Genomic DNA, 16,470 nt, shown 5'->3' with positions numbered 1-16,470 from the left:
CTGTAAAAGCTGATTTCTAAGAGCCTGCAGAGGAGGAAGCTAACGATAAGAAAGTCAGTTTGAGCCTCAGAACCCAGGAAAGGCTCAGGTCTTGGAGGTGTCAGCTACCACAGAGGGTGAGAGTAAAGCAAGAGGCTCAAAGCAAGTGAATTAGTGTAAAGTCTATACAAGGAGAACTCACGTACCACCCACCTCCCAGCACATCCTCCCTCCATTACTACCCTTCCTCCAGCCTAACAGGAGATGTAAAGTTGTTCTTTGGAGACAGTGAACCAGATGGGGCTTCAGGCTGGAGGGAAAAATGAGAGAGAAGCACCTTACTGAAAAGAGAGAAGCTCAAATTAAGAGAGTAATAAAACAGGGAGATCCTCAGGCCCTTTCTTCCACTTGGCCCCCAGAGACGGTGGCCAGCTGAGGACTGTCCCCCAAAAAGTCCTACACATGCTGACAAAGAGCCTAAAAAGCCACCAAACAACATGACTCACCCACATCCACAGAGCTCCACATTGGGTTTTCAGTGCCTCAGTCTGACTTGTAAATAGACAGCTAAGGCCACCAGACAGGTGAGGAGACAAAAAATAAATCAACATGGAAACAAAACTGAGACGAAAGAGGAAACAGATATATTGTGAGATACAGAAGAAATATATATATATATTTTTTTCTTTTTAAAGATTGGCACCTGAGCTAACAACTGTTGCCAATCTTTTTTTTTCCTGCTTTTTTCTCCCCACCCCCCCCCCCCCAGGTATATAGTTGTATATTTTTAGTTGTGGGTCCTTCTAGTCGTGGCATGTGGAATGCCGCCTCAGCATGACCTGATGAGTGGCTCCATGTCTGCGCCCAGGATCCGAGCCAGCAAAACCCTGGGCCGCTGAAGTGGAACACGCGAACTTAACCACTCAGCCACGGGGCCAGCCCCAGAAGAAATATTTTTTAAATCTTTAATGAACATCCCCAGAAAGATGAGAGAGTTCACCCATGAAACATGAAAATTATCATATATAAAAAAAAACTTGAAACACTCTTAGAAATTAATGATCATAGAAAAATATATCCTAGAAAACATGTCAAGAAAATATCATCAGATGTAGGAAAAAAATAAGAAATGGGAAATAATAGAGAAACGATAAGAAACTTAGAGCCCTTAAACATATAATCAACCCCTAAGTTAGCCACTCAAGTTACAATACCTTGGACTTAGTATAGAGGGGAAGAAATTATCAAATAAATTATAAAATACAATTTCCCTACTGAAAGGACATGGCAAATGCCAGCCCAATGAAACAGAAAAGACTCATGCCAAGGCTCATCACTACAAAGATCCAGAAAAACCAAGAATAAAGAAAAGACCCTATACGTTTCAGAGGGTTGGAAAGGTGGGGAAAAGGTTGCAATCAAAAAATTAGAAATCAAATAAAAGCTAGAGGAAAATGGAGGAATAGGCCTAAAAATCGAAATGATCATGATTTCCAGCCCAGAATTGTTTAGTGAGACAACTTCTAAACTAAGAGTGAGATCATAAAAAAGAGATTTTAGGGGCCAGCCCAGTGGTATAGTCGTTAGGTTTGCACGCTCTGATTTAGTGGCCTGGGGTTTGCAGTTCAGATACTGGGCATGGACTTACCATTGTTCATTAAGCCATGCTGTGGTGGCATCACACATAAATATAGAGGAAGACTGGCACAGATGTTAGCTCAGAGACAATCTTCCTCAAGCAAAAAGAGGATGATTGGCAGCAGATATTAGCTCAGGGCCAATCTTCCTCACAGGAAAAAAAAAAGACATTTTATAATATGTAACATCTGAAAAAAAGGTACCTTTCAAATTTTTATCTTCTGTGATGGGAAGACAATAGACAATGTCTAAAATGAATAAACAAGGGAACAGCAAGCATTTGCATTTCTTTAGAAACACAGAAATAAATACCAGGGGGAATAAAGCACTATTGATTTAGAAATGGTTTGCTCTTTAGAGTGGAACTGAGGAGTGAAAAACGGTGGGACAGGGGACAGCTATTTTTCATTAAATCCTCTCTAGTACTACTTGACTTGTAATCTTTATACTCACAAGACTTCAACAAATTTTTTCGATTGAAAAATAGAAAGGCTGACAGATAAATTTGCTGTTTGTTATCAACAAAAATGTGCTTTTCAACACAGTCAATTCTACCAAATTTCTGATGGAACTGAATTTTTAATATTGGACTAAACCATGCAGAAACAGTTGACACATGCAGACCTGACCGTTCCATCTGATTACCTGAGCACATCAGCTACAGAAAGTAGTCCCTGCTAGGACCTAAAGCAGGGGCTTTTTTTCCCACTCTAAATGGGCCCCTCAGGCCTGTCATTCCAGATTCTGATACAGATGGGTCTGTGTGTCATCTCTATTTTGTCCCATGGTCCCAGAGCTCTGCCCAGCCCAGCATGCCAACGGCAGAAATATGGGCTATGTTTCCTAAATTGTCTTGGGCTGAATTTCCATTCACGACCACTGAGGACTCGCAGAGGCCTCCTTTACCCAGTAAAATGGACAACAGTTCTGTACCCCTTGAAAATTCTGCTGTGGGGACTACCCATATTTCTGCACTCAGCACAAGTGCAATCTCAAAAGAGAGCTCCATGATACTCCTTTCTCACAGAAAGAGCACATGAGTTAGCAAGTGGTCCTAAGTCAACAGAAACTATGCTTCAAAACGAGCAGTTTTACTTTATGTGAGTCGCTGTGGTTCTGTACCGCGTTAGGAGGTGGGGGGAGAAGGGTGGCGATATTTGAGTCTCTTTGATGTCTAATTATAGCTTTTGTTTAAGATCTGCTCTTGTGTCACCTGTTTACTGTCACCCCAACAGCCAGCAGAGGAGGTGACAATTTCTAAGATCCTGTCAGAGCAGAATTTCTCTTTCCCTTGCTCTTAAGAATCTTCTGAGAAAACGTATAGCTTCCTCGGATATTAAAAATAGGCATTGTTTTGTCAGGTGCTCTCATAGGAGATGAGCTGTGTTGCAAGGTCCCCTCTCTTTTGAGAAGGAGAGATGGAAATCCTGCTCTCCCCTTGCAGGCTGTCAGAGCAAAAGCAAACGTGGCTCACCGCCTGCCTGCCGTTGTTAAAGGCTGAAAAGCGGCTGTGAAGATGGAGGAAGAAACCTTTTCATCGGAATAAAATTGGGACATTTCAACACACTTTTTACTCTCAATTTCTTCCTCTCCCTAGAAGGTTGTAATCAAATCAAAGCTATTATTTTATGAAATAATTTAAAATTAAGTAAGAAGGTTTGAAAGAAAATAACATTGATCAAACTCCTACCAAGAGTGAAACGCTTTACCATCATTATCACTCTGATTCTGCTTAAAGACGTACTATTATCGCTAATTTAGAGATAAGGAAATGGGATCAGGCGGTCAACTAAATCCTCCTAGATGGTGCTATCTATGGGGAACAGCGGAATGGAATCACCTCACCTGTGATGTGTTCAGAATGCAGTTTTATTTTTGTCTCCCTCTGTTCCTTTAAATTATCCCTTTAAGATGGATGGAAAGTCGGGCAAATTCAAGACCTTGTTGGTCACTCAGAAAATGTAAGTCTTATGGCCAGTTCAGCCCCAATTTGGTAATCACCTCTGATTCCCCAAGCAGGAAGCACAGAAAGGAAAACTCATTCTTCTCCATACCTAGTTGTTCTTTCACCTTCTCCCCGAAAGGTCCACCCACACTATGGCCACCTCTAGGTTTCCTCTTGATCAGGTAAAGGGAGGGAGGAAGGGGCAGGACACAGAGACGTCCAATCTGCTGGTCCTGTCCTACGCTGACTGCCTGCCAAGGGCCTGGTAGGGGAGCTACCTGGCTCCATCTCTAGAGGGCACCTTCATGGACTCCATGATAATGACTCTCAAGACCCAGGGGACACACAGTTTTCCTGTGGGTGTCCCTTGGCCTTCCACCCTGGATTTTTGCTGGTTTATTCCATAGAAATGCTCTCTCCACTGGAGTCCCATCACTCTTCAAGGAGGTCCTTTCAGGAAAAATGTAAACTGACTCCAGGTCAGCTCTTTCACATTTGGCCAACAGGAGAGATTCATGCAGAACCCCAAGACAGCCCCTCTTCCATCAACGGAGCTCTCAGAACATTTCGCCAGCCACGCTCTCTGCAGCAAGAGATTTCTCAAGCAAGAGATAACCCCAAGCCATTGTGTGCACCTCAGAAGGAGAACTTCATGCCATTCAAGTGTTAAAGCCCCAAATGATCTCATTAACAGCTTGTGGAGGGGGAATGAGACTCAGAGAACTCCAAAAACTCTTTCAAAATCATCCTCCTCTCAAATTTTCTTTCTCTATTCTTTTGGAATCTTTTTTTTTAATTGAATTTATTTTAAGTTATGCCTTTTTTTGGTCAGGAAAATTGGTCCTGAGCTAACATCTGTTGCCAATATTCCTCTGTTTTCTCTCCCGAAAGCCCCAATACATAGTTGTATATTCTAGCTGCAAATCCTTATAGTTCTTCTAGGTGGGACGCCACCACAGCATAGCTTGAAGAGCGATGTGTAGTCTGCACCCAGGATCTGAACATGCAAATCCTGGGCTACCAAAGCAGAGTGCACAAACTTAACCACTACACCACCAGGCCAGCCCCTTTTGGAATTTATTTTTCTAATCTCCTTGCAGGTGATTAGTTTGGGGATTTGTGAGACTGATTCCCATATACTTCCTTTAAAAATCTTCCTCTCTATTTGGAAATTCCCTTTTAGAAATTTTTATTCATTTTCTCTTGATGCCTCATTTAATAGTTACAACGAAACTTCAGTGACATGGACTAGAGACTGAAACCAGGGTTCCAACCCAGGCCTGGTGACTCCAAACTTATCCTCTTTCCTGTAGGACCGTACTGATCCCAGGAACACTGCTGCCAACGGTGGGACCACAAGGATTCCCCATAACTAGCACAAAATTTGTCAGCACAGCCTCTATAGAGATGGACAAACGGTCAAGGTATTTTAGATACAAAGGCCAAAATAAGATTGATATTTTAAGAAATAGGAGTTATTGGTAGACATAAGAAGTTGATAATCTGGAGAGAAGACTCTCATAGCCTTAAGACATTAAGACAAACAACATTCTTGGTAGTAAATACACCACACACAGCCTCATCTAATATAACTATCCATTGGCTCACCAACAGAGGACTTGAGCAATTCTGGTTGTGTTACTTCATGAAATATTAGAATTGGAATATCCATTAGAGACCATCTACCCAGCACCTTCATCTTATAGTGGGGGAATTAAGGCTCAGAGAAATGAATGACAAATCCAACTGGTTTCCCAGAAATTAAAAAAAGAAAATCAAATGATAGTAGATATGTTTTGAGGAATTCCATTTGCAGTGATGAGGCTCAATGAAATTCTGAAATGCCATCTATATTTCCATAGAGTTTTGCATTACTAACACTATGCTGCTTTCTTAAGACTAGGATACAAAATTCCAGAGGTAATACTTGCTAGATTTCATTCATATGTCATCTCTTCATTTTTATGTACAATCATTCCAAACTATGCAGTTTGCTGTAAAGATAATTTCCCTAGGTGTACTGAGAAATGAAGCTGAATGATCCAAATTATCATTTATGCTCAGCATGACACACCAATATTGCCCCGTGCTTAGCTAGAACATAACACTTTATTGCACATTTGTATTTCAGGCCTCGTTTACATATTTGTTTACAATCTTTGAAATATTTGCCTAGTTAACGTTGACATTTTCTGATGAGATAACTGATTCTGAGAGCTAGATTAAAATATACAGGTGGGTCAAAATATGTGTGTTTCAAATGATGGGAAGAAAGGCGAGCAGAGATCCCTCCACCAGGTGCTGAGGTATCACAGGTGCTCAGAGAAAACACAGCCTCTTCTTTAGAGAGGCGTCCTTGGAGAAGAGACAATTTTTGGTTAGGAGGAAAAAGCTGAAGAAAACATTTAGGAGACAGGCTGTGCAAGAGATCACAGGGGGGACAGGTGGAAAAGTGGGGAGGGGCTGGAGCTAGGGCCAGGTTCAGGGATATGCAGAGCAGTTAGAGAAAAGGGTTCTTGCAGTGACAGATGGGGTGGGAGGTGAGAACTTACAATGTGACAGAATGCTTAGGGATACAAAGCATGCTGGGTAAAATGTAAGAACATTTTCTTCCTTAGTAATTTGTATACATTCTGTATAGTTCTGTGCAAATTAACGGAAGCAGGATAGCCTCCTTCACTTTCCCCAATACCTGTCCACTTACTGGGACACTTAGTTCCATCCTCCTGGAGCCCTGGCTCGCAGTAAGCTGGAATAATTGAAAGTAGTCTTTGATGAGAGAAAGAAATAAGACAGATATTCTTTAGCACAACCCCCTAGTTTTGTGCTAAGAGGTGGTTAATATTTGTAAAGGAAGAGTTAGTTTTGTATACAATCTACCTAAGGCTAGATTCAGTAGGACCAATTTGTTCATCCATCCTCATACACCCAAACTGAGGAGACCACAACTTCCACCTTATTCTACAGAAGCTAAATCCAGATGGAAATGGATAACCAGAGCCAGAGGAAAAGAAAAGAAGGGAAACCAGAAGGCAAAGCAGTTAAAAGAAAAAAACAAAATGAACTGAGAGGACCATGGGGACCAAGGGACTGGAGAGGTAAGAGAAGGAGAGAAAGATGAAAAGTAATAAAGAAAGGGACACCTGGCATTCATCCCAAGTCAGCCTGTCATGAACCAAAGGGCACTCAAGGAGCCAAGCGGAGATTGTTTGGGACCGTCATCTGTATTTCGTGTGATGCCTTATTATCTGACAGTAAGATTTGATTTCTACTAGCAGATTGCTTATCCTTTCAATAAGCATTTACAGGTGTTCATTCATTAATTGTTATTGTTATTCATTATTCATTAATTCCCTATTAACGTTAATTGCCTAGAATACAAAGATGAGTAGGACAAAGTCCAGAGCCAACTTTAAAATGTTCTCAGATTGGTGGGGGAGGTAAAACAAACAAAGATAACGTTTTGAGGGTACGTGCTATCAGAGGACCAAGGAAAGAGCTCTCAGACTAGCCTGTTGGCATCAGAGCAGACCAACCTCAGAAGTTGTTGCTTGATCAGTTTCAGGGTCAGTTTTCCCAAAGGAAAAATGAGGGCATGTGTTTTCCAGGTAGAGGCAACCGCTGCAGTTAGGAAGACCTGGGAGGACATCGCAGCACATCCAAAAGGCAGAAAAGCCTGGTTTATCTGGAACTGTGGTGGGCATAGGCAAGGGCAATGGATGGAAGACGAAAATGTTAGAATAGATCTAAAAGCTGTGTAGGGACCAGACCATGAAGGAGCTGAAGCTTTGATTTTATCCTGAAGTTTCTTGGAATTCCTGAAGAATCTATGTCTGAGGAATCAAGCAGACTGTTGATGAGTTTCCATTCTACCCTAGAAAAGATGACTTGGCAAGGAAATGGAATGAATTGGAGAGGACAAATAGAAGGAAATAGGACTAATAGGAGGCCACTGCAACAGTTAATTAAAAGAGTGAGACAAAAATCCAACCGTGATAGAAAAATCTAAAAACAAAAAGACATCAATTGATTCAAGCCAGGGTTTACGGTCATTTCATGACACTTAAGTATCAGCCTCTTCAGTGGACCCATTACCCTTTATTTTCTCATTGTTTCTACGGAAGCATTTGATTCAACTTACATCATTTTTACTTATATACTTAGTGTCAGGAATTAACTGCTTGGAGCATGAGAACAACCTAAACTAATTATCTGTCTCAGGAAAACTGAGAAGCCTTACACATGTCTTGGGCTCTTCTAGCAACATGAGTACAAGAGCTCACCATTCACAGACCCTCATGGAAATAATCACTTAAGGATTTACTTCAAGGAAAAGAAAAATAAAGCTAGAATGTCCTCAATGATTGCTAAATGTTTTGGCACATTTAATTAGCTATTGATTGTTTTAATAAAATCTAAGTTTGCATTTTAAAAAAGTGGGACAAAATTCTAGACAATAATAAATAGAAAAATAATTAGAATAAAGTTAAAGCAGGCTAAAAATTCTGTTGCTAATTTTAAAACCTTTGGAAAAAATTGCACTTTAGTATGCATATTAAAATTTAAGGTCCCAATGTCCAGAGCTGAAACAGAATGAGGAACAAACTAAGCAGTGTTGGATTATAACGCAAAGTTTCAAATACATATCCAGGAGTCCATACTAATTTTTTAAAAATTATTGAATAAATAAGTAGAATGGGGAGAATAGACAAATCTCCTGTCCAGAATAATTCCAATGATTTATGTATAAATTCTGAAGGAGTTTAATTCCCCATTCCTTAAGTGCAGGCTGTGCTTAGTGATTTTCTTCCAAGAGCGCAGTATGGGAAGGGAGAGTAAAAATAGTAAGTTTACAGTGGAGTAACCTGCCAAACACGACCTCAGCCTCCAGCTAATGAAGGTCAACATTCGCAGTGATAGGTCATGTGATAGCATGTACCTTTGACATGATGTGATGAAAGTAGCATTTGGTCTCTGTGGTCTTCCTCCCCAAAACCCATAACCCCAGTCCAATCATGATGAAAACATCAGAAAAATCCCAATAGTGGGGCACTCTACAAAAATCCTGACCAGTGCTCCTTAAGACTGTCAAGGTCATCAAAACAAGGAAAGTCGGAGAAACTGTCACAGCCAAGAGGAGCCTAAAGACACACGATGATTAAATGCAATGTTGTATCCTGGACAGGATCCCTTAACAGAAAAGGGATGTTAGGTAAAATCTAGGAAATCTGAAAAAAGTAGGATCTTTAATAATAATGCATTAACATTCATTTATTAATTATAAAAAATACATTATACTAATGGAATATGTTAATAGTAGGAGAAACTGGATGTGGGATACATGGGAAATCTCTATATTATCTTTGCAATTTTTCTATCAATATAAAATTTTTCAAAAACAGACTATTTTTAAACATTTTAAAAATGTAAGGACTTTTAACTCCCCAGAAAGAAAAAAAATAGAAATAAAGATGGGTCAGCCCCATGGCATAGTGGTTAAGTTCAGCACACTCTGCTTCGGTGGCCCATAGTTCACAGGTTCGGATCCCAGGTGTGGACCTACACAACTTGTCAGCCATGCTGTGGCAGGGACCCACATACAAAACTGGAGGAAGACTGGAACAGATGTTGGCTCAGGGTTAATCTTCTCAAGCAAAAAAAGAGGAAGATTGGCAATAGATGTTAGCTCAGGGCAAATCGTCCTCACCACAAAGAAAAAAAGAAGAAAGAAAGAAAGAAAACTTTATCAATTATCTAGTCTATGGCAAAAAAAAAAAAGAATGAAAGAAGCAAAAAGTAAATTGGTAAACAAAAGTTTAGAATAAATCCAAATATATCAATAATTAAAGTAAATGCAAATCTTTTAAATTCACTCATTAAATCACAGAGTATCTTAGGGGACACTAGGGCATTTAAAATGAAAGAAGTACTAAGTGAAATAAGTCAAAGAGAGAAGGACAAATACTGTATGATCACACATATGTGGAATGTAAAACACAGACACACACACAAATGAGCTCATAGATAAGAGAAGAGATTGGTGGTTGTAGGAGGAGGAGTTGGTGAAATGGGTGAAGGGAGTCAAAAGGTACAAGCTTCCAATTATAAAATGAGTAGGTCCTGGGGACGTAATGTACAGCATGGTGACTAGTTAGTAATACTGTACTGCATATTTGCAAGTTGCTGAGGGAAGAGATCCTAAAAGTTCTCATCACAAGAAAAAAATCTGTAATATGTACAGTGACAGATGTTAACTAGACTTATTGTGGTGATCCTTTCACAATATATACAAATATCAAATCATTATGTTGTACACCTGAAACCAATATAAGGTTCTGTGTCAATTATATGTAAGGGAGGAAGACTTTTCCTCTACCTAACGTGGGTTCGTCTGGCCGGAGAACGAATTAAATTCACATGAGACAGAATAGCAAGAGAAAATTAAACAAAGCTTTATGAGGACCATGGCCCAGGGCCTTTCTTCCTTCAGGAAGAAAGGACACCGAAGAAGTGGGGTGGAGAGAGTGGTTATATACCCCCAAACAGGATGCTTCACGTATGATTGAAATGTCCCTCCCACAGTAGTCACAAGATTGCCCTGTCGGCAGAGCACTTTATGGACACAGCAGATAGTGGGTCTGCTATCTCGGTGGGCGTAGCAGGAGGCAAGTCTGTTGTCTTGAGCTGGGTGGTCAAAGGTGAGTGCAGCAATCAGTTCCTAGACTAGGGAAAGATGCTTAATCCTTAAAGAAATGCCAACGTTGGGAGGGGGAGGGAAGTCAGTTACAGGAGGTTACCAGAAACAGGAATGAGATTATTATGCAGATTTAAGTCCTTGCTTTTGGCATTGATTAAGAGTTTCTAGAGAGAAGGTCATCTCCTTTCTTCTTCCTGTACAGAGAGGGAGGCACCTTTACAGATAGAGATTTACCTTACAAATGCAAATGTCTCCTAACAAAGGGCAAGCAAGTTCCACCCCTCAGAGCCTCCTTCCCTGTCCCAGTTTATCAAAAGTAATCAGCCTCAAATAATCCTCGTGCCAAAGAGACATATCTTGGTGTGGCCAAGACCAGTCCCCCACATATACCTTAATAAAAAATAAATAAATAAAATGAAAGAAGTAGATCAGACATGAAAGTGGATAGATCTCAAAAATATAATGTAATATGAAAAACACAAATTGCAGACAAGATGGTGACATTTACGTAAGGTTAAAAGTATGCAAAATAATTATATACATTGTCCAAATAGGAACATGTAGCTAGAAAGGATACAGACAACTTCAAAGGGAGTCATTCCTTCTGGGGACAGAGAGAGGAATGGGAATGTGGAAGGGTACAGAGGAGTCTTTAACTGTATTTGGGAAGTTTTATTTCTTTAAAATTAAATCTGAAACAAAACATAAGTACTATAGAACAAATTCAATTGTTTTAAGGTTATTTCTGGATTAAACAAAACAAACCAGAGCAAGTCTGACTTACATTAATTAACCTGTATTAACCTCATCGCCCTAGTCTTTATCTCATTATGTTACATGAACTATGAAGCTATGAAGTTTTTAACCATATGACACAAAAGTTCATTAATCATTATCACATGATTAAGTACAATTAAAGCCGTTTATTGACTTTTTAACATAATGTTCAATTAACTCATGACCTGGCCAAGTAAGACAAAATATTGACCATGAGCCTCTTGGGGAATACTTAGTCTCCCTTACAGGGATGAAATTTATAATAGAGTTGAATTTAGAATAGAGTTAAGAGTTTCCATCAGGATGTTCCTGAATCTTTCCATTCATTTCCAGGAAACAGGAAAAGCCTAAAATTAGTACCTGTGTTTCCTTTCATTTGTATTCTTTTGTTTTAAGTCCAGCTTTATTTAACAAAGGGTGAGGGGAGGTGAGCGAAGAAAGGAGGGCAGAGAAAGAGGGAGAGGAGAGGGGAAGAGAAGGAGAGAAAGGGAGAAGGGAAGGGAAAAGACAGAAATAGAGCCACAGAACGAGGAGAAGGAAGGGGAGGGGTCAGGTTAGCAGGGAGGGGAGGGGAGGGCAGGGAGGAGGAAGTAGAATGGAGATTCCCTTACCAGAGAGAGAATGACACAAATACACCAGATCCTTGATTAAAAGAGATGCACAGGGCTTAATAAGCTTGGTTTTTCCTTTGATACAAGAATTAAGTCAGACCAAGAAAGCCATATACCGTATGATTTCACTCACGTATGGAAGATAAAAAAGAAAAAGAAAAGAAAAAATACATAGACACAGAAGAGGTTGGTGGTTACCAGAGGGGAAGAGGAGAAGGAGGAGGGCGAAAAAGGTAAAAAGACATGTGTGTACCCTGACGGGACGGATGGAAACTAGACTTTGGGTGGTGAACACGATGTAGTCTTCACAGAAACTGAAATATGATGATGTACACCTGAAATTTATATAATGTTATTAACCAATGTTACTTCGATTAAAAATAATTTCCTGATATTCAAATCATGCAAATGAGTTACCTGTTCAAAAAGTTAAATAAAAATATTTACTTAAAAAAAGAGAATTAAAGATGGGTTGCTAGTACCTGGAGGAAACAAACAATGGAACTAGCTCCACTGGGAGCATTTAATTTGGTCGAAAAGAGTTGGACAAAATTAAACAGGTGGAGAGAGTAGTCAAAACTGAAGGCCTTATAGAAAACATGTATTCCCTAACAACTTGATTTTTACACATTGGCAAATTTTTAGGGTATCCTAGGGAAGTTCCGTAATCCTTCATGTCATTTTCAGAACGTTATTACCTTCTCTATTTTTTCAACTTCTAATCACTTTTTATTCCTTCTCTGTGAGATTTGTATTAGAAACACCTAATTTTTAAAAATTACAATAGCCCACATGAAAGGCGGCACAAGCAGTATAGGCAAAAGTTGTAGAAAAAGAAACACAAACTAGTGATTGACAACATTAATTTCCCTCTAATTTGCACCATTAAAAAAATTATACAAACTCTACCAAATATAGCAGACATCATTGACCAAAAAATATATTTTAAATTAAACTTTCCAACTGCTTTTGTTTTGTAATTTAAAGTGTTACTTTCTCCTCTTATAAAAACAATGCATTCTCATTACAGAACATGCAGATTAACAAAAAGAATATCCATCACCCCAGGCCCTCAGAGGCATCCACCATTTACACTCAAAAGTGTCTTGACATCCCAATAATTGTTTCTCAAAAAAAATGTTTGACCAGATCACCTGGAGCCCCAGCCATTTATATTCAATGAATGCCAGCAACAATTTGGTCCATTAAACTTGTAAATTGTCTTCTGATTTCCTTTTCACTCTATAATTTCAAGTTATTTGTGGAAGCACCAACTGGTTATGATTCCTTTCCAGGGAGCCTGGTTTGCTAGGATATGGCGCTGGCAGCTGAGTTAACAAGTCCCAGGCTGGGCCGTGCCAGTTCATGAACCGGCTCGAGGTCGCTGCTACAGATGCTTTATCTCTAGGAAATTTTGAACTTTCACTTAATTAGTTATTTTTGCCTTTATGTATTTCAACGCAGTTTCTAGTAGCAAAGACTCTTTGGGGAAGAGGGGGAAACTTCAGGATTTAGTTTTGTACTAGAGATGAACAGAAGGTGTTCTACCAAGGATCCAAGAACCAAAAAAAGTGAAAAACGCAGATATAGGGAACTGACAATAAGGCGAGAATAGAAGCAAAATAGAAGGTTATAGGGATGGAATGGAAAGACCCAGTGAGAACTAAACTGTGCTTTGAGTACTGTGTGCTGACAGAGTACCCTCAATAATCCTCCACAGACGCTAACTTTCCCATGAGAAATAAAAGTCTAGGAAAACTGAATGAATAGCAAAAACTACACTCTGAAGTTTGCTTTTGAAAACACGAGTGCGTTCTGCAGGACTAGAAAAAGAAATTGACCTAAAGAGGGGCTTCCAACGTTCAAGAATCTAGATAAGCTTTGGAATTCATGATTTCAATAGAAAAATAGGAATTATTTACTGACATTCATTTATTCATTCAATATAATTTCTGTTTTTTTCAAGCCCATGACTACCTTATGAGATAGTTCTGAGAGTATTTATCTTCCAGTCAAGACCGTGGTTTACTGTTTTACTGTCTAGCTTTAGCCAAGTGAGGACGATTGGTGGAGAAGCTAAACTAGGACAATGCGTGATCCAGCGATCCCCTCTTGCGAACATATCCAAAGGAAAGAAAAACAGGATCTTGAATAGATCTATGCAGTCCTGTGCTTATTGCAGCGTTACTCACAGTAGCCAAGATATAGATACAACCTAAGTGTCTATCAATGGGTGAATGGAGAAAGAAAATGTGGTATATCTAGACAAAGGAATTCAGCCATGAGAAAGAAGGAAATCCTGCCACTCACAACAACATGGATGAAACTTGGGGGCATTTTGTTAAGTGAAATAAGCCGGAGAAAGACAAATACTGTATTATATCACTTATATTTGGAATCTAAAAAAGGCAAACATGTAAAAACAGAGTAGTAGAATGATGGTTACCAGGGTCTGGGGGATGGGGGGAACTGGGAGATGTTAGTCAAAGTGTACAAACTTCCTTTATAAGGTGAATACATTCTGGGGATATAATGTAGAGCATGGCGATGATAGTTAACTTTGTATTATATACTTAAAAGTTGCTAAGAGAGTAAATCTTAAATTTTCTCACCAGAAAAAATAAATGGCAGTTATACGATGCAATGAAGGTGTTAACTAACGCTATAGTGGTAATCATTTCACAATATATAAGTATATCAAATCAGTGTGTTGTACATCTTAAGCTTACACAATGTTATATGCCAATTATATCTCAATAAAGCCGGTAAAAATAAATAAATAAATAAATTAGGGCACTGCAATGTTCGTTTGTGATTGCTATAGTGTACAAGCCTGATTAACTCTAATGGCATATGCTATCTTTGTATCATGCACGTTTTCTCGCCCAAACTGGAACATAACCTCTGTAAGGCAGACAGCAAGTCCTTGTTTCCCCCACAATACTTCACAAAGCACCTGCCAAAAGTAGACTAATATCAGAGGAATGTCCAATAAAATCAAACTACTTACTCTTTGACGAAGGCTGAGCAGGCCCCAATTTTCAGCTATTCACTGTAAAAGTAACTGAAATCTCCACGATAAAACCGCGAGCTAACCTCAATTGAAACATCCTAATGAATTTCAAATCAGCAAAGTCATCCTATTTTTATTTTTCGTTCAAAACAGAGCTTGCAAAGCACTTGCAGAATTGAATAGACTTTTATTTATTTGCGCTTTCACATCAGTGGGTGAAGTGTGAATTTCTAGTGGTAGACTTCATTGATTTCTGTCAAGCTGGACACCAATTTGTAGAGTCCGTCTATCCTTTCAGGAAGAAAGGTAAGAAAGCCTCTGTATCACGCCTTCTTCTCTGTCAGCAGGATATGGGGAAAAAATTACTTCACACTGACTTCTAATAATGATAAGACGTATATCTCAGAAGTCAAGCCACATGGCATAGGCCCCTAGTGATATAGCTTGTACAAAACAGGAAAATAAAAAGAACTCTCCATTTTATCAGCTGTTTCTAAGTAGTCTGAGATGCCATAAGATGTCTATCAACCAATTCCGGGAAACTGCTCTGGTTCACAAATGATCATTCAGAATTCCAGGTGGGAGATTTCCTAAGGCAATTGCTGAAAGGCAGCAACAGTGCAGGAACCGACAAGAAGCAGCCAACTGAGGAACAAGAGCGACCCAGCAGTATGGAGGACTCTAACCCCAGCTTTACACTCAGGTCTAGATACCACTTGTTTCAGTCATAGAATAAAGAAGCACAATTCAGAGAGAAAAATTCAAAGATACTATACTATTAGAAGATGCTTATGGGGTTGGCCCTGTGGTGTCGTGGTTAAGTTCACACACTCTGCTTCAACAGCCCAGGGTTCATGGGTTCAGATCCCAGGCACAGGCTACACACTGTCAGCCACGTCACATGTCAAGCCATGCTGTGGCAGCAGCCCACACACAAAATAGAGGAAGACTGGCACAGATATCAGCTCAGGGATCATCTTCCTCAAGCAAAAAAAAAAAGAGGAAGATTGGCAACAAATGTTAGCTCAGGGCCAGTCTTCCTCAGCAAGAAGAAAAAAAAATAAAAAGAAGATGCTTATTATAATGCTTTGGGGATTGAATGAATCAAGTTAAGAGGGAGAGGATTCTGGGTATTGTGGAAAGATTCTCAAAACTACATTATGGTAGGGGCTGGCCCCGTGGCCGAGTGGTTAAGCTCGCGCGCTCCGCTGCAGGCGGCCCAGTGTTTCGTTAGTTCGAATCCTGGGCGCGGACATGGCACTGCTCATCAGACCATGCTGAGGCAGCGTCCCACATGCCACAACTAGAAGAATCCACAACGAAGAACAACGAAGAATACACAACTATGTACCGGGGGAGCTTTGGGGAGAAAAAGGAAAAAATAAAATCTTTTAAAAAAAAAAAAAAACTACATTATGGTAGTCCAATATTAACCTCAGCAGAAGAGTGTGTCAGGAGTGCTAACTCCCTGACCCCATGTTTAGTCAAGTCTAGGATTGGTGTCCAAAGCCCAAGCATGGAGAACTGAGCTGGCCAATGGTCCTAGCCAAAGCTTCGATTGCTTATTTCTGAAGGCACCCCTTGAACCAATTGACTGTGTAGGGCTGTGTGGAGAGCTATACACAGTGTGGCTGTTCCTAACATGTCCAATGAAAACAACACGTCCTGTTAGCTCTGTTCTCACCAAAGAAAAATAGAAAATATGAAATGCAATTGGGGCCAGGACATAGATTCTCTGAAAATGATGCTTCAAGTCCAGCAAAGTAGCTGAGTCACAAGTTCTCAGAACAAAGCTCCTCCGTGCATGACT

The sequence above is a fragment of the Equus quagga genome, chromosome 9 (assembly GCF_021613505.1).
Source record: "Equus quagga isolate Etosha38 chromosome 9, UCLA_HA_Equagga_1.0, whole genome shotgun sequence".
NCBI lineage: Eukaryota > Metazoa > Chordata > Mammalia > Perissodactyla > Equidae > Equus > Equus quagga.
Note: the sequence above shows the minus strand (reverse complement) of the source record.